We start from the raw sequence: 23,202 nt of genomic DNA, 5'->3' as shown, positions 1-23,202 counted from the left end.
TATGATGCTGGGAGTTCTGAGGCCTGGTTTCTTGTCCCATTTTCCTCATTCGGCTTCAGTTTTTCCACCTGTAACCTAAGAAAGTTGGACCAAAACTTTATTTATTTATTTATTTTTTGGCCATGCCATGCGGCATGCGGGTTGCGGGCTCTTAGTTCTGTGACCAGGGATAGAACCCGTGCCCCCTGCACTGGAAGCACGGAGTCTTAACCACTGGACCACCAGGGAAGTCCCCAAAACATTTCCAGATTCCCTCCCAGCTCCATAAGTCCTTCGATCCTTATCTTAGATCCTTATAAGGGCTTATTAGCCTTCTAAAATAAGTTGAGTAGCTTCTACTCTAACAAAAAGGAAAAAAAAGTTGGGAAAGGATGAAACAAGCTGGGCAAAATGTTGGAAATTTGTGAAGCTGGGTGAGGGGCACGTCGGGGCTCTCTATTCTCTTTATCTTGTGTATGTTAAAGTTTTTCCATGCTGGAACTTCCTTGGCGACCCAGTGGTTAAGACTCTGTGCTTCCAATGCAGGGGGCACGGGTTCAATCCCTGGATGGGGAACTAAGATCCCGCATCCCACATGGTGTGGCCTAAAAAACAAAAAAAAACCTTTTTTTTTCCATGCTGAAAAAAGGGTTTTTTTGTTTTTTAATAGAAGCTCCATTGCATTTGAGGGTCTTTATGACCTTTACTTTCTGGCACCCTCAAGAAGTAACCATTCCTAACAAAAGGTACCTTCCAAAGGAAACTCCCTCCCATTGTCATCTTTGTTGTCCCCATCTCCATCCCTGCAACAGAGAGCTTCAACAGCCATACTGCTCCAGCATTAGAAAAGCTTGGGGAATTTCCAGAATCTTCTATTCCCACTTCCCATTTCTTAAGAGATGAACTATCACATACATAAAGAAAAAAGTCACAAACAGGGGAAAATTCAAATCCTTGGCCAAGTTAGGGATTTTAAGGAAGGCTCCCAGTGGAGCTCCTCCCTGCTGAACTGTTTGTAGTTTAGGGTCACCTGCTCAGTTCTTCCCTCAGCCAGAAGGAACTTGGGGTCTCTCTCCTTTGCCAACCTGGCTGGGCTGGCAAGCCCCAAGGAATGTACTGCTCCTCCCAGGCCTAGGAAACGACTCCCAGGGAGATGCCTGACCTATTCCCCCAGGAATAGAAGGGCTGGCAGGATTACTGGGACTCAAACAGACCCCCAAACAGAAGGAGAGGAACCCCAGCCCACCCACCGTCTCTGGCTCTGTGTCCTCTCTGCCTGCCAAGCCAGGGTGGCACGTGCTGCCTGCTGGCTCTGCCCACAACAGGTGATCCTGTGTCTACCTTGAGGAGCTGCACGCCTCTTCACAGCCCAGGAGGGCCGCTTTTCTAACAGGATTGCAGGCAGGCTTTCCAGACTCTCCAGATGGCGCGTGCAGGCAGACAAGCCTCTGGGATCACTGGCAGCAAAAGTACCAGCTCAGATTTTACCAGATTTTCTCAATTGTGTGTTTTATGCAAAAACAGCCACCACCCTAGACCTAAATAACTTAGGTTTTTATCTGGCCCAGGAAGAGGACCCTGGGGTGGGGGCATGAGGAGAGGACTGCTGTATTTAGTCATCCTCCTTTCATGGAATATTTACTGAATACCCGCTAGGTACCTAGCTCTGAGCTGGGTGCTGAAGTTAAAGAAAAATCAGACAAGTCCTGCCCTCAGGGAGTTCCCAGACCAGAATAAGTAGCAACAAGACAGGTATAGAAGCTACAAAAAAAAAAAAAAAAAATAGAAAGCAATCAGTGTCAAGGAGGCATAGAAGGTGATACAAAACGTTTAAAAGGGAAAATGAATATTCCTCAACCATCTAGCATGTGCCAGGAATGATGCCAGGAACCTTGCAAACGTCATTTCGTTTAAAGCTCACAGAGTATTATCTCTATTCCACAGGGGAGGAATCTGACACCCAGAACTTGACAGTTCACCCAGCCAGAAGCAGCAGAGCCAGGAGTAAAACCCAGCACTGATTCCAACATACGTAGATAAAATGCTACTTATAAGTTTTTCTTAAATTCATATATGCACATAGATGAATATATGCAAACATCTGTTAGCTCTATTCATCATAACAGGTGAAGTGTCAGTCTTGCCACTGATTCTGGATAATCGGGGCTCCCCTGTTGCTGGGCTGGGCAGGCTGATCACCCGGAACCTACCTCCGTAGGCCTCCGCAGAGCGCCACCTCGTGTTTCCAGGTAGGACTGCAGCAGAGGAACAGAAGCCTTTGCCTCTCTGTTTAATATCGGAGTGGAAAGCGCTGCTGTCCCCGTTACCAAAGGTTTGGCCTGGACTGAGAAAACTCAGAGGCCCCTGGCAAGCGGCAATAGCAACTCCTCATGGCGAAGCACCTGCAAGTCAGTGTGGCTACGTCTGTTTTGTTTGCAATACACGTCCCTTGTATTTTAAGAAATCCCTTGTCTGTGACAGCCCTTTGGTAGGCACCGGAGATTTGGCAGGGAAGATGTTGGCCCTTGAGCTGTTCCCAGTCTAGTGAAGGAGACAGCCAAGTGCACGATGATCGTAATCCCCTGGGCCAAGTGCTCTGATACAGGGGAACACAGGGTGAGAAGGAAAGCCTTCCGACGAGGTGACAACGGAGCTGACACTTTAGCATGTGTAGGAGTTTGCCAGGCTGAGAAGGAGGCATGGAGAGATGGGGCGGGAAAGGGAACAGAAGTTCGGGGTAACTGCAACTTCAATATAAACCAGAGCCCAACAACCAGGGGAAGAAAGGTGAGCCGTGGTCAGGGGCTAACAGGAGTAGTACTTATCCTGTGGATAGTGGGGCTTAAAGCAAGGCACTGACTCAGTCAGATTTGCATTTGAGAAAGAACATTTCAGGAACAGAGGAGAGTTTGGCTGGGAGAGGATTGGAAATGATAGAGGCTGGGGAGGATGCTTTTGTAATTCTGCAATGCTTGTGTAACTAGGAGAGACATGCTTGGGACCCAAATTAAGGTAGAGATCATGAGGATGGAGAGGAAAAGATGAATGAGAGGCATTCAAGAAGCAGACCCACAGTGACTAGCAACAAGGCAGTGAGGAAGCTGGAGGCGTTAAGGAGGTCAAGGACACACTTGCTGAGGTAAGAAACCCAAGAAGGAGGGCATGTTCGGTGGAGAGGATGAGACCCGCCCAGGACATGCTGGAGGCACCGACGGAATATTCAAGGGAGGTGGTCCAGCGGGTCTACAGCTCAGGAGAGATGTGCCTGGAGGACTCCTGGCGGGGAGAGGGGGAGTTACAGGATCCGGGCTCTGGGACTACCCTGGCTGTCCAGTAGTTAAGACTCCATGCTTCCAGTGCGAGGAGGGGGGGTGGGGGCGGGTTCAATCCCCCTGGTCAGGGAACTAAGAGCCCGTGTGCTGCACAGCCAAAATATAAAATTTTAAAAATAAATAAATAAAAGGATCCGAGCGCTATGCTTTCCCCCAACGCCCCCCACCTCCATCAGAGCACCTCCATTTGTATGTCTTAGTGGTGGGCTCTGCATAGGAGTTCAATTGGAAAAAGGGTTCTGTTGCTTTAAAAAAGAAAAAAGCTCACTGCAAGACCTAGTGACCTCTAGGGCTTTTTCTGTTCTGCTTTATGTTTCTCTTGAAAGATTTATTCACTCATTCCCTAGACATGCATGGAACACATACTATATAATGACAGGAACTATAAACCTGAAGATAACCACGATGTGCCCCTCCCTTCAAAGGGCTTAGAATCTGGTAAAGGAGACAGTAGGGGAAGGGGCGATCACACAGAACATGAAATAGGGAAGGATTTTAAAGAGGAGATGGTGTTACCCAGTCCAAGCTCGCTCTGATCGCCGCATGACAGCCCAATTAATCGGAGACGAGCTGTTGAGGCAAAGGAGTACGACTTTATTCGGGGTTTGGATGCCAGTTTCTTTTACAGCAAAGAGAGTGGGAGGAGATGAGGAAGTAAAGTAAAAAGGCCATGAGTTTTTGAAATATACCCTGGAATGGCCAGCCTCCCAGAGAGGATGTGTTAATTTCTTCTTTCTTGCAGCCATCCACAGGTGGACAGGGTCAGGATGCTTCCCTGAACAAAGGCACTTTGGTTTAACATTCAGGCAGAGGGGCAGGGTTCCCCGAGGCAGGCCATTATGTATCCTTTTAGTGAACAAAAGCAGCAGAAAGCAAAGGTTAAAGTAGAAGAAACAGATCCAACATGTAGTCGGATTTGGCTCTTCCCTGTTACCATGGCATTTGCATAGACTTCGAAGAATATATAGGAGTAGGATCTCCACGTCCAGTGATGGTGCACTAAGTGATTTAGACTAGCTCCCCTGAGGCCGACCTGAACACCTGCTCACCAGGAGCGAGGCAGGAGTGAGATAGGAAGACAGCATTTGGGGCCATTTCTCCCAGAGGGCCAGTTACTGGTTCTCAGTGGTACTGCTTAGATGCTACAAGCTCTTCTGACGTATGGACATCATGACAAAGTTGGGCTGACTCCAGAATTCAAAAGTTGTTTAGTATTTTTAAAGTTATTCAGTATAATTTTCCAAATTGACATAAAAAGGGAAATGGTAGGATCAAGTCAGGAAGTGTAGAAAAACTTTTGATAAAACACAATATGTATTTTGAATTTTAAAAAGGTAACACACTAGTAATAGAATTTCCTTGATCTAATAAAGAATATCTACAAAAAAATACCTGCAGCTGACACAGAATTATTATATGACCAAGCGATTCCACTTCTAGGTACATACTTGAAAGAACTGAAAACAGGTGTGCAAACAAAAATGTGGACATAGCAGCACTATTCACAATAGCCAAAGGGTGGAAACAATCCAAACATCCATCAGCTGATGAATGGATAGACAACGTGTGGTATATCCATATAATGGAATATTATTCAGTCACACAAAGGATCGAAGCATTGATACGGGCTACGACATGATGAACCTTGAAGACATTATGCTGAGTGAAAGAAGTCAGGCACAAAAGGGCCACGTATTGTATGTCCATTTTAGCGACTGCCAGGGACTGGAGGGAGGGGAGAATGGAAAGTGACTGCTTCGTGGGTACAGGATTTCCTTTTGGGGTAACAAAAATGTTCTCGAACTTAATAGTAGTGATGGTTGCACAGCACTGTGAATATATTAAATATAACTAATAATAAATTTTATGTTACGTATACTTTACCACACACACACACAACATAGCATTTACCAAATGTTGGTGAGGAGGTGAAGCAACCGGAATTCTCATGACTTGCTGGTAGAAATGTAAAATGGTACAACCACTTCGGAAAACAGTTTGGCATTTTCTTTTAGGGTTAAAAGTACACTTGCCATATGACATCCAATTCTACTCAGGAATTTACTCAAGAAAAATGAAAATACATGCTCTATACAAAGTTTTATAAAGAATATTCTTAGCAGATTTTTACATAATAGCCCCAATCTGGAAACAGATCAGTTGCCCATCAACAGAATGCTGAAAAAACGAACTGTAGTACATACATAAATGGAATACTACTCAGTAATAATAATAAAAAAAAAAAGAATGAACTACTGATACGGGCAACAAGAGGGATGGATCTCAGAAACGTTATGCTAAGTGAAAAAAAACCTTACAAAAAAGTAAATACTGTATCATCCCATTTATATGAAATTCTAGAACAGTCAAAACTAAGCTACAGTGGAAAAAAAAGTGGTTGTCTCTAAGGGACAAAAGTGGGGACTGAATGCAAAGGTTGTAAAAGAACATTCTGGGGTGATGGCAATATTCTATATCTCGATAGGGGTTCGGGTGACATATGCATTATCAAAATTGAGCAAGTGTACATGCATCATGAAGAATCTTGTGTGCCCTTAACTGACTGTAAATTTTACATCCAGATGAAAAACTATAAGCAAATATTAAATTCTAGTTAATAATGTGTATGCTGAACTATCCGGAAGGACTGTACTGATCTCTGCAGTTAACTTGAAAATTGACTAAAATAAAATAGGTTAATCAATGGACAGAGTGATGAAAAGATGGATTGTTATGTGATAAAGCCGGTAGAGTACAAAGTTAATGGTAGAATAGGTATATAAGTTTCGATGGATACACAAGTTTTCACTGACTATAAAAGACTTTTGATTTTTGCATATGCTTGAAACTTTTCATAATAAAATGTTAGGGAGGGGAAACCCTTTGACCCAGGAATTCCACCCCCAGGTATTGACACAAGAAAAATGAAAGCATATGTCCACGTCACAGGCTGGTGCAAGAATGTTCATAGCAGCTTTATCCATTCTAACCAAACAAGGGAAACAACCCAAATGTCCATCAACAGAAGAATGTATAAACAGAGTGTTTATCCATACATACAATGTAAAACTAATCAGCAATAAGAAGTAATGAACTACTGGTACATGCAACAAAGTGGAGGAATTTAACAGATATTTGCTGAGAGAAGGAACCTGGACACAAAAGAGTTTGTAGTGTATAATTTCATTTATATGGGATTCTAACATGGGCAGATCTACTCTAAAGTGAAAAAGATATCACAAGAGTGGTTGCTCTGGAGTCTGGGGAAGATTGACTGGGAGAGGGTATGAGGGAATTTTCTGGGGTAGAAATGTTCTACATTTAGACGTGGCTCTGTTTTACACAAGAATATCCCTTTGTAAAATTTGTACTGCTGAGACATGTGCATTTCAATGTATATACATTTTACATCAGGAATAAAAAACTATAATAAAATGATAATTGAGTGGAGGTGGGTGGTGAGCAGAGGTATACTTGAAACAAGAAAGGCAGGATGTTGAGTCGCATTAAAGCTGTATGATGGGAGTTCATTAAACTGTGCTGTTTATTTTGCATATGTTGAACTTATTTCCATAATAAGAGACTTTTAAAAAGACATGATCTGCATTAGCGTTCAAAAATATCAATATAGCAATAACTTAAGGAAAGATGTACAAAACCTCTGCAGAAAACTATTAAACATTATTAGGAGAAACTGAAGAAAACTTAAATAAATGGAGAGATACAATGTGTTTATGGATTGGAAGACTATCTGTTAAAGAAGTCTATTCAATGTAATCTTGAAAAAAAAATTTCAACTGCTTATTGTAGTAATTGACAAGTTGATTCCAAAATGTTTGTATGGAAATGTAAAGGACCTAAATAGCCAAGACAATGTTGAAAAAGAAAAGCTGGAAAACTTGAGTTACCACATTTCAACCCTTACTATAAAGCTACATTAGTTTAGGACAGTGTGATTTTAGGACAAGGATAGGGAAATAGACCAACAGAACAGAATAGAGTCTAGAAGTAGATCCGTATGCTTCTATGAGTTTGACTTTTTTAGATTCTGCATATAAGTGAGTTCATGCAGTATTTGTCTCTCTGTGCTTGGCTTATTTCATTTAGAATAATGTCCTCCAGGTTCATCCATGTTGTCACAAATGACAGGATTTCCTACTTTTATAAGGCTGAATAATATTCCATTGTATGCATATGCCATATTTTCCTTATCCATTCATCACTGATGGACACTTAGGTTGTTTCCATGTCTTGGCTATTGTAAATAATGCTACAATAAACATGGGAGTGCAGATATCTCTTCAAGATATTGAGTTCATTTCCTTTGGATATAAATTCCCCCCAGAAGTGGGATTGCTGGATCATAAGGTAGTTTTATTTTTAATTTTTTGAAAATACTGTTTTCCATGCTGTTTTCCATAATGGCTGCACCAATTTACATTCCCACCAACAGTGTACAAGAGTTCCCTTTTCTCCACATCCTTACCAACACTTGCTATCTTCTTTTAGATAAGAAACAAAGAGTAGAATGATTGTTGCCAGGGGCTGGGGTAGGTGGGGGAAATGGGGAGATGCTCATCAAAGTGTACAAAGTTTCAGTGTGCAGGATTAAGTTTTGAAGTTCTAATGTAGGCATAATGACTATAGTTAATAATATTGTATTGTATACTTGAAATTTACTGAGAGTAGATCTTAAATGTTCTTACCACAAAAAAGATTAAATATGGAAGGTAATGGATATGTTAATAAGCTTGATTGTGGTAATCACTTCACAATGTACACATATATCAAGACGTCACATTGTACACTGTAAATACATGCAATTTTTATTTGTCAGTTATGCCTCAATAAAGTTGGAAAAAATTAACCCATACATATAATCCCTTAACTTACAATTCAATGAGGGAACAGATGATCTTTTCATTAAATGGTAGTGGGTAAAGAGGATACTGTACATGGTGGGGAAAAAGAGAATTTTAACTCTTACCTCATATCACACACAAAAGTAATTTGAGCTGAATCATGAACCTAAGTGTGAAAGGTAAAATAATAAAGCTTCTAGAAGAAAACACAGGAGAATATTTTCAAGACCTCAGGGTAGGCAAATAGTTCTTAAACAGGATACAAAAAGCTCTATTCATAATAAATAATTGATAAATTATACTTCATTAAAATTTAAAACTTCTCTGAATTAAAAGGCACTATTAAGACAGTGAAAGACAAACCATGGACTGGAAAAAAATATTTGCAAAGCATATACCCAACAGAGGACTCATAACTACAGTATATAAAGAACTTCCACAAATCAATAAGAAAAAAAATCAACCCGATTTTTTTTAATAGCCAAAGGATTTGATAAGGAACTTCATAAAAGAGGATATACAAATGACCAATAAATATATAAAAAGGCATTCCACATCGTTACTTGTTAAGGAAATGTGAATTCAACTATAATATGATACTACTAGCCGTGAAGAAGAATGGCTAAAATTAAAATGAATGACAATACCAAGTGTTGGTGAGGATGTGGAGCAACTGGTACTCTCTTACATTGCTTTTGTGGGTTTAAGCTGGTGTATCGCTTTGGAAAAGGTCTGGTGATATCTACACATATGTCAACACCATGACCTGACTATTCTTTTCCTAAGAGTGTGTGTGTGTGTGTGTGTGTGTGTGTGTATCTATCTATCTATATATAAGAGAAATCTGTGCTATGTCCACAAAAAATGTGTATAAGAATGTTCATAGCAACTTATTTATAATAGTCAAAAACTGAAACAACTCAGATATCCAACAACAGGAGAAAAGATAAACAGATTTAGAACAGTGGCTCTCTTAGGGAGGAGGTTATAAGTGATTGGAAAAGGCGCTGGAAAGTCTTTTGGTTTGCTGTAAATTTCTATCCTGATCTGAGTGGTGGTTACACGGGTATATACATCTGTAAAAATTCATTGAGCTCCAGTACTGTATATACTTTATGCATGTTATATCTCAATTTAAAATAGTTTAAAGTTCCTACTAGATACTAGAAAAAACATATTCATGACAAGTATTTCCTAAGTAGAAAATTAAAGCACTAACAGTAAGGAAAAGACTGATAAATTCGACCACATAAAATTTAAAAACTTCTCTTTATCAAAGGATTCTGTTAAGAGAATGACAAGCCTCTGAGTGGTAGAGAGATTTGCAATACATGTAACAGACAAAAAGCATCACATTCACATTACATAAAGAACTGATTATATATACATATATGTATATGTGTATATATTATATAGAGATAATTTAACATACATTTATATATGTACTATATACATTTATATATGTACGTATATACATACGTATGTGAATAAAATATACATGTATTCTATTATGTGTTTATTTTATATATATGTATGTGTATATGAAGGCACATATATACATACATGTATATTTTAAATATATATGTATACATATATACATATACATATATATATATATATATATATATCTCCAGAATAAGGAAAGAAAGAGTACACAGTAAAAAAATTAGTGAAAGACTTGAATAAGAACTTTGCAATAGAGAATACTAAATGGCCAATAAATAGATATAAAGGTGTTCAATCTCACTAATCTTCAGAGAAATGCAAATTAAAACCATTTACCCCCACCAGAATGGCTAAAATTTAAAAGACCAACAATACCAAGTGTTGGTACAGATATAAAGCAGCCACTGCTCTCATAAACTGCTGATGGGAACATAAATTGATACAATCACCAGTTTGCTGGATTTGTTAAAGCTGACAATATGCATATCCTAAGATCCAAAACTTCCACTCCAAGGTTTGTATCCAGCAGAAATGAAGGCCTATATAGAACAGGAGAGATGCAAAAGAATGTTCACAGCAGCATTATTCATAATCACCAAAAATTAGAAATAATCCAAATGTCTATCACAGCAGAGTGGATAAACGATTTGTGGTGTATTTATACAAAGGAAATCTATACAACATTGTAAGTGAACTACCTACAGCTACGCACAGCAACCTGGATGCATTTCACAAGGACAAAATTGAGGCAAAGAAACAAAACACCAAGAGTACATTCTGTATGATTCCATTTATATAGCGTTCAAAAAAGGCAAAACTAAACGGTAGAATTTAGGGTTGCATTCCTATGTGGTGAAAAGAAAAAAGAAAACGCAGGGACGTTTGCATAAACATCAGAATGATGGAGAGAGAGGATTGTAATTAGAAGAGCCTTTGGGGGAGGGGAGTAGAAGTGGGAGGAGGCGACGCTGGCGGATTGAGAATGTTCTCTTTCTTGATCTGGGTGTTGTTACTTGGATATTTGCTTTATAATAATTCACAGAGCTGTGAATTTATGGTTTTTACACTTTTCTGTGTGTGTCACACTTCACAATATTTTTTAAGATGAGACAAAAATTACTGCGGGGAAAAAAGAGTATAGAAGACTTCACCAGGCAGAGAAGGGAGAAGAGCATCGGAAAGATACGGGCCCGCAGGGCCCACGCCATAGTGGGGCAGTAGGGTTGTCTGGTGGTCCCACAACAAAGAAGGGAGCAATGGCAGATGAAGCCAGAAGGACAATTCGAGACCAGACGATGAAGGACCCTGAATACTGCCGCCACGTAAGCCTGTGAGGCTGTTCTCCACTCAAGGGCAAGGGGTCCAGCCTGGCGTGTGCTGCGGGAAGGAGGGGACTCTATTCTGCACAAAGCTCCACTTCCTGGAGGACGCAGTATCTCCTTCCATTATCTTCTCCTATAAGTGTGAAGCTTTTTTTTTTAATATGGTAAAGACATGGAACTTTACTCAGGAGGCACAGCGCATGATAGCGTGCTCCACGCACCAACATCAGACTCCTCAAGTCTGTGCAACGCTTGCCTTGTGGTCCAAGGAGGGGGCTCCCGAAGAGGAGACTTTGGCTTCTTTGCCACCCCGGCCCCTGCCATTCCCAACAACCTAGAGAGCACTCTGCGTCTGGTAAGGGTTCCTCAAACACGGCAGACTTCGCCGACTGACGGGCTCCACGCCTCCACTTCCCATCATTACGGAGGCTGGGCCCCAAGGATGGCAGAAGAATTAAGCCACTATAATCATTAGTGGAATGAGGCGGTCTCACGGGGTGGGGGTGGGGGGCAGGTCCCAGCTGCTACAAAATACAAAATACGCGAAGGCCAGACTGTTTGCAGAGATTTTACTCTGTGGATGGTGGTGTCAAAAGGACCAGTGAAGAGTCTTACAGAGGTGCCCACGGCCTGGGGCCATGCAGGTGAATTTCCTCAATCCCTCCTCCCTCAGCACTCTCTTGCACTTCCAGCTCCTTGATACAAAGTTCTTGTGTCGGCTGAAATCTTGGAAAGCCTCCTCTCCCCATCATTAGACGGGTAAGGAAACTAAGTATAAACAAACATTCTTCAAGCCAGCTGAAGGTGAGCTAAGGAAGATGGGTAGGAAGCCATGTCATGTTGACTGTCCCTCGTGAGCACATCAGCACCTGTCATGCTCCCTGCTCTCCTCCTTTCCTCTCTGTGGCTCTCTGACTCCCATCTGCCCCAGGCTCCTAGACAAGACTTAGGGGGCCCCAGGGGCATTGAGGGCCTTCAGCAACAAGGCAGTCTGGCTGCTGATCGTATAACCCAGAGTCCCCGTGTCACAGGGACCTGAATCTCTTTGCCTGGGCCTCAGCTCTCCGAGAAGCTGTGGATTCTGCCTGGGTCTCCAGCTCGTGCCGTCTCCTACTTTCCCATTCCTGTCCCATTCCCTGTGCTGAGGTGAGGAGTCCTGCCATTTCTTTTATTTATTTATTTAGGCTGCGCCAGGTCTTAGTTGCAGCACACGAGGTATTTAGTTGCAGCATGAGGGCTCTTAGTTGCAGCATGCATGTGGGATCTAGTTCCCTGACTAGGGATGGAACCCAGGCCCCCTGCATTGGGAGTGTGTAGTCTTAACCACTGGACCACCAGGGAAGTCCCCTCCCGCCACTTCTTGCAGGACCTCCTGGGCAAAAGCTAATACTCAGAGTGCATCTTTGCTTTTAGTCTTTATACTGATTGAATGGCAAAAATGGGACGTTCACCTTATAGCAGAAGAAGAAAACATGGGAATCCAGCTTCATAGCCGATAACATACTCTATCTTGTTTTATGTCCAATTATATTATTTTGCCAATACATTCCTTCCGTGCTCTGGAAAGTCAGGATATTGGGGTGACATGAGTAAATGATATTGAAATGTTGGGAGAGAGGCATGTTATTATGTACACAGGGATATGAATCCCTCCATCCATGCTATACCCTTGTTCCTAGAGGCCAACCATTCACCTGGACCCATCCACACCTCTTGACAACGTGCTGTCTGGTTTCCACACCAAGAGCCCAATGGGCACATCTAGTTGCAGGTTCTTGGCCCTTTTGACCTACTTCATCTAGCTGGAGTTAATTGCTCCATATTCAACCACGTCACAAAAAAAAAAAAACCCGGAGGTGAGGTAACTATAGTTCAAAAGCTGGCCATCCTAATGTGATGCACGAATACATTTTGCATGACAGTTAGGAAGATGAGGCATTAAGTGGCTCAAAATGAAACTCGGTCATGTATAATTACCATGCAATGAAAAGAATATAATTTAAAACTATTAAATTTAAAAAAAGTGTCTGCATTGAGAGTTAGAGTTCTTCCATTAAGAATAAATCTTCATGAAACATATGGCTTATAGTGGCCTAGGGGTCTCGCTTAAACCTCACCAAAGGTGAGTTCAATTAAAAGTTCATCTTAGCTTCAAACTTTATCAAAGCCTTGAATTCATTAATATTTTCAATAGCTCATCTCTCTCATTTTAAGCCCTTCAGGCTCCATTACATCTAACTGTTTGCTGGATTTGGACCTCTTAAAGTCTTTTTTTTTTAAACCCAGGTCTTTGGACAGAGCCATATTTTAATTATACAGTATAATTTTTCAGTTCCCATTTTCTAGTCTCTCTTATTGTCAACTATTTATCGGCAAATGCTTAGACACAGCTATTCTTTCTAGGTTGAAGAAGCCAGAAACTATCCTCATACTATAAGAATCTCAAACTATACAGGTTTTTCCCACGGCTTAAAAAAGTGTGGGAGGGCTTCCCTGGTGGCGCAGTGGTTGAGAGTCCGCCTGCCAATGCAGGGGACATGGGTTCGTGCCCCGGTCCGGGAAGATCCTGCATGCCGCGAAGCGGCTGGTCCCGTGAGCCATGGCCGCTGAGCCTGCGCGTCCGGAGCCTGTGCTCCCCAACGGGAGAGGCTACAACAGTGACAGGCCTGCGTACAGCAAAAAAAAAAAAAAAAAAAAAAAAGTGTGGGGAAAAAGTTGTGTCTCTTCAAGTAATCTTTATTTTTTGGCTGTCTTGGGTCTTCGTTACTGCACACAGGCTTTCTCTAGTTGCAGCGAGCGGGGGCTACTCTGCATTGCAGTGCGCAGGCTTCTCACTGCAGTGGCTTCTATTGTTGCAGAGCACAAGCCCTAGAGTATGCGGGCTTCAGTAGTTGTGGCACGTGGGCTCAGTAGTTGTGGCTCGTGGGTTCTAGAACGCAGGCTCAGTAGTTGCGGTGCACAGGCTTAGCTGCTCCGCGGCATGTGGGATCTTCCCAGACCACAGATTGAACCCGTGTCCCCTGCGTTGGCAGGTGGATTCTTAGCCACTGTGCCACCAGGGAAGTCCTTCAAGTAATCTTTTAAAATATGTTTACACTGTATGTTCTCACATATTTATAAAGAGTGGCCAGCAACTCCACCTGCAGAAGTGGAAGCACAGAATATATCCCGCATTCCCCCACTCCTCCCAGCCCCCAGTCAGTGGGGGGTGAGCAGGGGGTAGTGGGATTCTGGAGGAGGTCCCTCAGAACTGGAGAACAAATGGGGCCAATCGACCAAATGGTATAAAAAGGCTGGAGGTAAAGGTAGAGACGGGAGATGCAAACAGAGGGGGGATATCTGGGACTGAGGGAGATCCCCAGCAAGGATGGGAATGGACTTCGGAATGTGGGAGGTGAGAGGTAAAATCCCACAAGAACACTCCTGGGGGGCAGGTCAACAAGCAGCATCAGAGGGCTTTGGTCTCCCCACCCTCTATTTTTGTGTGGCACCAAATGTTGCCTTGAATCTGGGGGAACCAGAAATTTAGGTCAGCTCCCTCCCTTATGTGATGACTGAGCAGCTCATTGATACAGAACCCTGGGTGGTACTCTGGTGAGGATACCAACGGACACTCAAACAGTACCACTGTGGCAGAATTTTTCAGCCTACTTGCCTTATACCAGCCCTGCTTGAGCAGTCATAGGAAAGCATGGTGGTTAAGAGCCATGGGCCAGTCTGGATGGGTTCAAATCCTGGCTCTGCTACTTATTAGCTGCATGATCCTGGGCAAGTTACTTAATTACCTTGTGACTCAATTTCCCTATCTATCTGTAAAATAGGGATAATAATAGTACGTATTCTACAGGGTTGTTGTAAAGATTTCATGATTAATACACATGAAGATCTTACAACAGGGCCTGGAACACAGCAAGCACTCAATAAATACTAGGTACTATTATTATGTGAAGTAAGTCAGAAAGAGAAAAACAAATATCATATAATATCGCTTATATGTGGAATCTGGAAAAATTGTACAGGTGAACTTATTTGCAAAACAGAAACAGAGACACAGATGTAGAGAACAAACATATGGATACCAAGGCGGGAGAGGGGGTGGGATGAATTGGGAGACTGGGATTGACATACATACACTAATATGTATAAAATAGATAACTAATGAGAACCTGCTGTATAGCACAGGGAACTATACTCAGTGCTCTGTGGTGACCTAAATGGGAAGGAAATCCAAAAAAGAGGGGATAAATGTATACATATAATTGATTCACTTTACTGTACAGCAAGAAAGTAACACAATATTGTAAGGCGACTATACCCCAATCAAAATTAATTTTAAAACAAGATCCTACAACAGGGTCTGGAACATAGTAAACACTCAATAAATACTAGCTACTATTATTATTGTTTCCTCTATCTTGGTTCAAGGTCCTGGCGTCTGAAACCTCCCTCATAATTCTTCCTTCCTCCCCCAGAATCCTCCAAATTCCCACCCACATTTCTTTATCCCTGTAGACCAAAAGTCCTTTTTCTCTCATTTTTTTTCTTACAAGAGGCCTAGAGTTCCTATCAGGCAGATCCTGATTGCTTCACAAGGAAGCCGTCCAGTCACATAAACAAAGAAAAAAAATGAGAAACTGGGCTTCACCAAAATTAAAATTTTCAAAGGACATTATTAAGAAAATGAGATGACAAATAGCAGACTGGGAGAAAAAGTAAACAGAATACATGTATCTGACAAAAGACTTGTATCCAGAATATACAAAGAACTCATAAAACGACAGCACAACTTTTAAAAATGAGCGCAAGATTTAAAAAGGCATTTCACAATGGATAAATGGCCAATTAGCACATGAACAGAAGCTCAACATCATTAATTGGTATGGAAATGCAAATTAAAACCACATTGAGAGAGTTGGCAAGGAGGCAGAGAAAAGGGAACCCTCATACACTGTTGCTGGGAATGTAAACTAGTGCAGCCACTATGGAAAACAGTATGGAGGTTCCTCAAAAAGTTTAAAAATAGAACTACCATATGATCCAGCAATCCCACTTCTGGGTATATATCCAAAGGGAATGATATCACTATATGGAAGAGACATCTGCACTCCCATGTTCATTGTACTATTTATTCACAAACACTAAGACACGGAAACAATCGAAATGTCCATTGAGGGATAAAGAAAATGTGGTACATACATACAATGGAATGTTATTCAGCCATAAAAAAGGAAGGAAATCCTGCCTTTTGCAACCACATGGACAGGTCTTGAGGGCATTATTCTAAGTAAAATAAGTCAGAGAAAAACAAATAATGTATGATCTCACTTATATGTGGAATCTAAAAGAAAAAATCAAATTCATAGAAACAGAGAGTAGATTGGTGGTTGCCAGGAGCTGGGGAAAACAGGGAGATAAACTTGTTTGTCAAAGGTTACAAACTTCCAGTTATAAGAAGAATAAGTTCTGGGGATCTAACGTATAACATGGTGACTATAGTTAATACTACAATATTTTATACTTGCAAGTTGCTGAAAGTAGATTTTAAGCATTCTCACCAAAAAAGAAGAAAAAAAAAAAAAAGACAACTCTGTGAGGTGATGGAGGTGCTAATCAACTTGATTGTGGGACTCATTTATTTCACAAGATATATGTATATCAAATCATCACATTGTACACTTTAAATATATTACTAATTTGTCCACTGTACCTCAACAAAACTAGAAGAAAAATGAAAATAAAACACATTGAGAGATTACCTCTCAATATCCTCTAGAATGGCTGAAATAAAAGAAACAAAAAAGAAAAACATGGTCCAAAAGGTTACATGCACCCCTATGTTCATTGCAGCACTATTTACAATAGCCAAGACATGGAAGCAACCTAAATGTCCATCAACAGAGGAATGGATAAAGAAGATGTGGTACATACATACAATGGAATATTACTCAGCCATTAAAAGAATGAAATAATGCCATTTGCAGCAACATGGATGGACCTAGAGATTGTCAAACTGAGTGAAATAAGTCAGAGAAAGAGAAATATCGTATGATATCACTTATAAGTGGAATCTAAAAAGAAATGATACAAAAGAACTTACAAAACAGAAACAGACTTAGAGAATGAACTTATGGTTACCAGGGGGGAAGGGTGGGGGGAAGGGATAGTTCGGGAGTTTGGGAGTGACATGCACACTCTGCTGTATTTAAAATGGATAACCAACAAGGACCTACTGTATAGCACAGGGAACTCTGCTCAATGTTACGTAACAACCTAAATGGGAAAAGATTTTGAAAAAAGCATAGATACATGTATATGTATAACTGAATCACTTTGCTGTACACCTGAAACTAACACAACTTTGTTAATCAACTATACTCCAATATAAAAGAAAAAGTTAAAAAAAAAAGAAACAAACAAAAAAGATTGACAACACCAAATGTGGCAAGGATACAGAAAAGTTGGGGCCTCATACACTCTTGGTGGGACTGTAAAACAAAATGGTCATTTTGGAAAAGAGTTTGGTAGTTTCTTATAAACACAAATTGACCATACAACCTCACAATTCCACTGTCTGGTATTTTACTCAAGAGAAATCAAACTATATCCACACGAAGACGTGTACTCAAATGTTCACAGCAGCTTTATTCATAACAGCCCCAAATCAGAAACAACCCAAATGTCCATCAACAGGGGAACAGATAAAAGAAGTGGAACATCCATGCAATGGAACACTGATGAGCAATAAAAACAGATTGCCAATACGTGCAACACCAGGGAAACGTTTTCAAAACGTTATGCTAAGTAAAAGAAGACAGACACACAAAAATTCTTTTTTGTGTGCGATTTTCTGTGCCATCTGATTCTTTCACAGGAAATTCCTGAACAGGCAAAACTAATCTTATAACGGCAGAGAAGGCAAATCAGTGGTTTCCTGGGGCTGGGGTCCAGGAATTGACTGCACAGGGGCATAAGGGAACTGTTTGAGGTGACGGAAATATTCTGTATCTTGATTGTGCTGGCTGGTGGTTACATGGGTTTCAAAACTTGTAAAAACCCACTGAACGGAAAAACAAAAAAACCCCACATGAAATTGTATACTTAAAATGGGTGCATTTTATTGTATGTAAATTTTACCTCAGATCATTTGATTTTTTAAAAAAGCAGCCAACCTGGTTTCTTTAGCAACAGAAAAACCAGTTCTCCAAGTCAGGGGTGGCAGGGGGTAGGAAAGTTGGTAGGCGGGGGTGGGGTGGGGTGGGGTGTCAGTTTTTAAAAAACACAATTACTTGCATGGTGCTCTCTGGGAGGAAAACTGTTTCATGAGTCCCGGAAAAGTTGTTCTACCCTGCCCCGCACCCCTCCAAAGGGCCAGACGACTCCTTTAAGGCATCTGGCGGGTGGGGGGTCGGGAGGAGAACAAGTGTGTCCTATCACCCTGCGGCTCCCTCTTCCCTCTGGTACTTCAGTTCTGCTGGGGTCAGGGCAGCAGAGGTAAAGTCCCTGGTCCGAGTCCTCTTGTGGCACAGGTTCCAGAGACAGGCAGGGAAGCGGAGCAATAGATGCTTTCACACCTCTGCCAGGTGTGTGAGCCCTAGAGAGAGAAGCTGGACTCAGGAGCTGGGTCTGGGGCTCTCCAGGGCCTGTTCTCCCGTAAGGGTAGAGCTGGTTACACGGGAGAAACAGGCTGTTTAGGCGGAGAGTCAGAGGCCCCACCTCCCTTCTGCTCAGGATCTGACGGCCCCAGAAGGCCAAGGTCTAGACTGAGCTGCAGCCTCACTCCCCGCTCTCCATCACTCCCACCTTCAACCCATCACCAAGTCCTGTCAATCCTCATCCAAGCACATTTCAAATGCCTCCCTTTTCTTGAAACCTCACCCCAGTTCAGGGCACTCTGCATCTTTGTACGTATCTCCCTACTCTTCTTCCTGCTCCCATTTTTTCCTCCCTACACTCCATCCAAAGCAGTCAAGTGATCTGTTAAAAAAGTAAACTAGGGCTTCCCTGGTGGCGCAGTGGTTGAGAGTCCGCCTGCCGATGCAGGGGACAAGGGTTCGTGCCCCGGTCCGGGAAGATCCCACATGCCGCGGAGCGGCTGGGCCCATGAGCCATGGCCGCTAAGCCTGCGCGTCCGGAGCCTGTGCTCCGCAACGGAGAGGCCACAGCGGTGAGAGGCCCGTGTACCGCAAAAAAAAAAAAAAAAAAAGTATACTAGATAACTCTTTGCCCCAAACCCTTCAAAGGTAAGTCATTACTTTTAGGAAGAACTCCGAAATCCTTAAGCTGTCCTTTGAAGCTTTGCAGAATCTAGTCCTGCCAGCCTCTCTGGAACCATCTGATGCCTTCTACTTCTCACTCATGATGCTTTGGCCACCCTAACCCTCTCTCCTCTCCTCAAACACGCCCTCTTTCCTGCCTCTGGGTCTCTGCACATGCTATTCCCTCTCCTTTTGTGGTCTTCTCCTCCACTCTTCGCCTGGCCCGTGCTTCAGGTTTCAGTTTAGAAGCCACATCCTGCTCCTTTATGCTCACGTAATACTCTGTAATTTTTTTCTTCATACATTTTGTGATATTCTGTAATTATACATTGATTGATGTGACTCTTTGTTTCATGTCTGTTGCCCTAATTACACTTAACAGAGGCAACAACAGCATCTGATTTGCTCCTCACTGGATTCTTGAGCCCAAGCATCGTGATTGGCACTTAAGAGGCCTAAGAAGATATTCTTTAAACGGATGGATGAATGAATAGAGGAGTGTTTGTATTTATTTATTTATTTTCGTGTAGTTCTTTTTATTATACCAATTTATGTGCAAAGAGTCACTTTCCACTTAATATAAATACAGTTTCATACTAGAAATTCCATGGAGTTCAAGCCAATCCTTACTTGCATTCCTTGAAATGGAGTATACGAACTGGACAACCTTCCTTGTGTAGGACATGTGATATCACATGTTGACCATGCGCTGACCCTCTCAGCTTAATCCCCCAATACTGTTCCAAAGTCCTAATTTGCTTGGTTTAGCCTTTCCAAAGTCTTTTTTTTTTTTTTTTAATGAATTTTATTATTATTTTTTTTTTTGGCTGAGTTGGGTCTTCGTTGCTGCACGCGGGCTTTCTCTAGTTGTGGCAAGCGGGGGCTACTCTTCGTTGTGATGCGCAGGCTTCTCATTGCTGTGGCTTCTCTTGTTGCAGAGCAGGGGCTCTAGGCGCATGGGCTTCAGCAGTTGTGGCGCGAGGGCCCAGTAGTTGTGGCTCACAGGCTCTAGAGCGCAGGCTCAGTAGTTGCGGCACACAGGCTTAGTGGCTCTGCGGCATGTGGGATCTTCCTGGACCAGGGCTCGAACCCGTGTCCCCTGCATTGGCAGGCGGGTTCTTAACCACTGCGCCACCAGGGAAGTCCCCCAAAGTCTTTCTTTATCTTAGCTTTTTTTTTTAAAGATGTACTTAAATGAGTTATTTTGCTGGTTGCTTCCATATTGCTTCATTCAAAATCCAAAAGGGAGTTCAGAAAGACAACAAATAAAATTACAGCTAAAGTGCAAACTACATTTCTGAGTATCTGCCAAGTAGACACACCCAATCCAGCGTGCTTCCAGTTCAATGGATTCCCCATTGGACCACCCGTGAAAATGTCAGTAGTCTTCATGAACCCCACAGAACTTACTGTCTCTTAGTTTCCCTTCTACTCTTAACCTTACCAACCGCCTATCAGGTACTGCAGAGAAGTGTTTTTAAAATCTAGGCTTTATTATTTTTTTAGGTATGGCAAGGCCAACAGATCAGGAGATGACTACCATTGAAAAAATAGTTTGTTAAACCCACAGATCCCAAGAGAAGGGGGCATGGCAAACCATGGGGGCACAAAGGGAAGCCCCAGTGTCGGCCAGGTGTCAGAGGCAGTGAGGGGGAAGTGTGGACAAGAGCCTTCACTGAGGTTTCCTCAGTAAGTAACAGGTGAGGCAAGGTAAGAAGGCTGAGGATTGGTTAGTTTGAATAATCTCATTGGATTCTGGGCATATTTGGGGCTGTCCTTAGTTGCCTTAGTGGGGCCTCGGTCCTCGGGTGATTAGGGCAGGTAGATCATGGCTGGAGCAGAAGAGTCCAGTAGAGGAGGTAGTTGGGGGTGTGGGATCTGGATTGGTTGGTTTGCAGTTGAAAGGTACACTCCCAGGTGAGTTGCTTACATCTCTAGGAACTGGCTAATCCCAGGAAGGGCAGTCTCTCCAGAGTCAGCTGGGCCCCAAGAGGTCAGAGCATCAGAGTACAGCAAATAGGAGATGTGACAAATTCAAGGGGCAAGCTGAGTATTTAATTTGAAGGAATTCCCCCAGAGGACTGGTCCTTCAGTTATTCTCACACACGCGCGCACGCACACACACACACACACACACACACACACACACACACGCATACTCTATACCCAACCATGGGACAGTAGGAACGAGCACAGCTCTCTGCTTTCTTTCTAGAAGCCGGACAGACACTTCTTCCTTCTTGTTTCCTTTCTACCAGGGATATTAGGACCAGTAACCACCTTCCCAACTAGAAGCTTGTATAACTCCCAGGGCACCTGGGCTTCTGCTTCAGAAAAGGACACCCATTCAGCTGGAACCAGAGCAGTGACACGCTCTGGGGAGGGCAGCACGCCTGCTCCACGCGCAGAAGGTGCCTATGGGAAGGCCTGTGAGTTACCAGGAAGAACCCGGCCACCCGCAGATGCATTCCTCCCGGGGGTGGTGGGGTGTTGGTCAGAGTTCTAGGTTGTGGGCCACAGAATCCACCCCAGCTAGTTTGAACAGACAGCTTTATGCAGGGTTAAAGACAGATCACAGAATCAGTGGAGGGTCTCAAGGAACAGACACCAGCAGGAGGCTCCAGGAAGCACTCCCCAGACCACAACACAGAACCGTGCAGCCATGGGACCTTCCGCTCGTGCACGACTAAGCAGCTTCAGAAGCAGGCATCTCCGAGAAGCTGCTTCCTAAATCAGGAAGCCACCACCAGCAGCCACCAGATCCATACCGCCTCTCCCACAATCCGTCCCACTTTCCTCCTGACATAATCCAACGTCACATGCACGGCCACCTGGTTGGTAGAAAGTAATTCACGTCCTGTACTCTAGGGGCAGGGGAGTCTGGGAAATGCCATTTTTAGCTCCGGCCTCTCATTTAGAGTGGGTGTGTGTGTCTATTAATCCATGTGTCCACCGCACATGGTCTGGTACCTTTCACTGGGCCTAGTATATGTTTTTAAAGCACCGAGCATGCTTACTGTTTTAAAACTGTGAATTATTGGACAAAATTCTCTGTCCCTAAATCTCAGTGGCTATGGCTGTACTCCCCATGATCCAATTTTCCAGATGCTCAAGGCCCACCTTCCTGGACATTTAAAGATGACTGTCCTCTACCCTCTGTTGGCATATACATGGCTTTTTAGAACGTAGAACCTAACATTTGCGCAAAATCCAACTTAAGATTATAGCTGCTTATCTAGCAGAAGATCACATTTCCCAGCTAGATGAGCCATTATTTTCTGCTGGGCCAGCTCAAGAGGCTTAGCAACTGGTCTTGACATTTTCTGTCCCCTGAAATGCATTAAAAAAAAAAAATCCCTGTAACCTATAAGACACACAGGTGAGGAATACCTTATCGGCATCCTCAGGATTTACATCAAGATCTCTGAGTTCAAATCCTGTCTCTCCCATGATTTCTATGTGTAATTTTGGGCAAGTCATTTAACTTCATATAACTTCATATAAAACAGGCCTGGTAGCGACTACTTCATAAAGCTGTTGAGAAAAGGAAACAAGATAATAATATATAAAAACACTGTGTACACTGAAAAACTATTGACCTGAGCTAGCAAGTAGGCTTCATCTCATGAGCCAACTCCCATGAATTTATTAGCACTGCCTGGAGAAGTGGGTTGAGAAGGATTCTGAGGCTGTGTCTGGGCTCACCGGGAGACAGTGCTGTTGACTGGCAGCAATGCCTGTTGTGATTACCAGAGATTGTTGGCATTTGAAGGGCATCACAGATGCCACCTATTTGACGTTACCACTCTGGATGTGTGGGTGTTGTAATTATCATTATAATGGCAGAAGTCTTCTGGGGTGGCCTTAAGAAGACCGTCATTAAAGAAGCAGCAGAGGGACTTCCCTGGTGGCACAGTGGTTAAGAATCTGCCTGCCAATGCACAGGAGGACAGGGGTTCGATCTCTGCAACAAGAGAAGCCACCACAATGAGAAGCCCGTGCACTG

At 42.7% G+C, this 23,202-nt stretch overlaps 1 long non-coding RNA gene across 1 annotated transcript in view; it reads left to right on the top strand.

Moving 5' to 3' along the window:
* LOC109551819 (uncharacterized) overlaps positions 1–23,202 on the top strand; it is a 54,351-nt gene that overhangs the window by 29,894 nt on the left and 1,255 nt on the right. The gene's annotated exons all lie outside the window — the stretch shown is intronic.

The sequence above is a fragment of the Tursiops truncatus genome, chromosome 2 (genome assembly GCF_011762595.2).
Source record: "Tursiops truncatus isolate mTurTru1 chromosome 2, mTurTru1.mat.Y, whole genome shotgun sequence".
Classification (NCBI taxonomy): domain Eukaryota; kingdom Metazoa; phylum Chordata; class Mammalia; order Artiodactyla; family Delphinidae; genus Tursiops; species Tursiops truncatus.
Note: the sequence above shows the minus strand (reverse complement) of the source record. Positions and strands in the feature narration are given on the sequence as shown.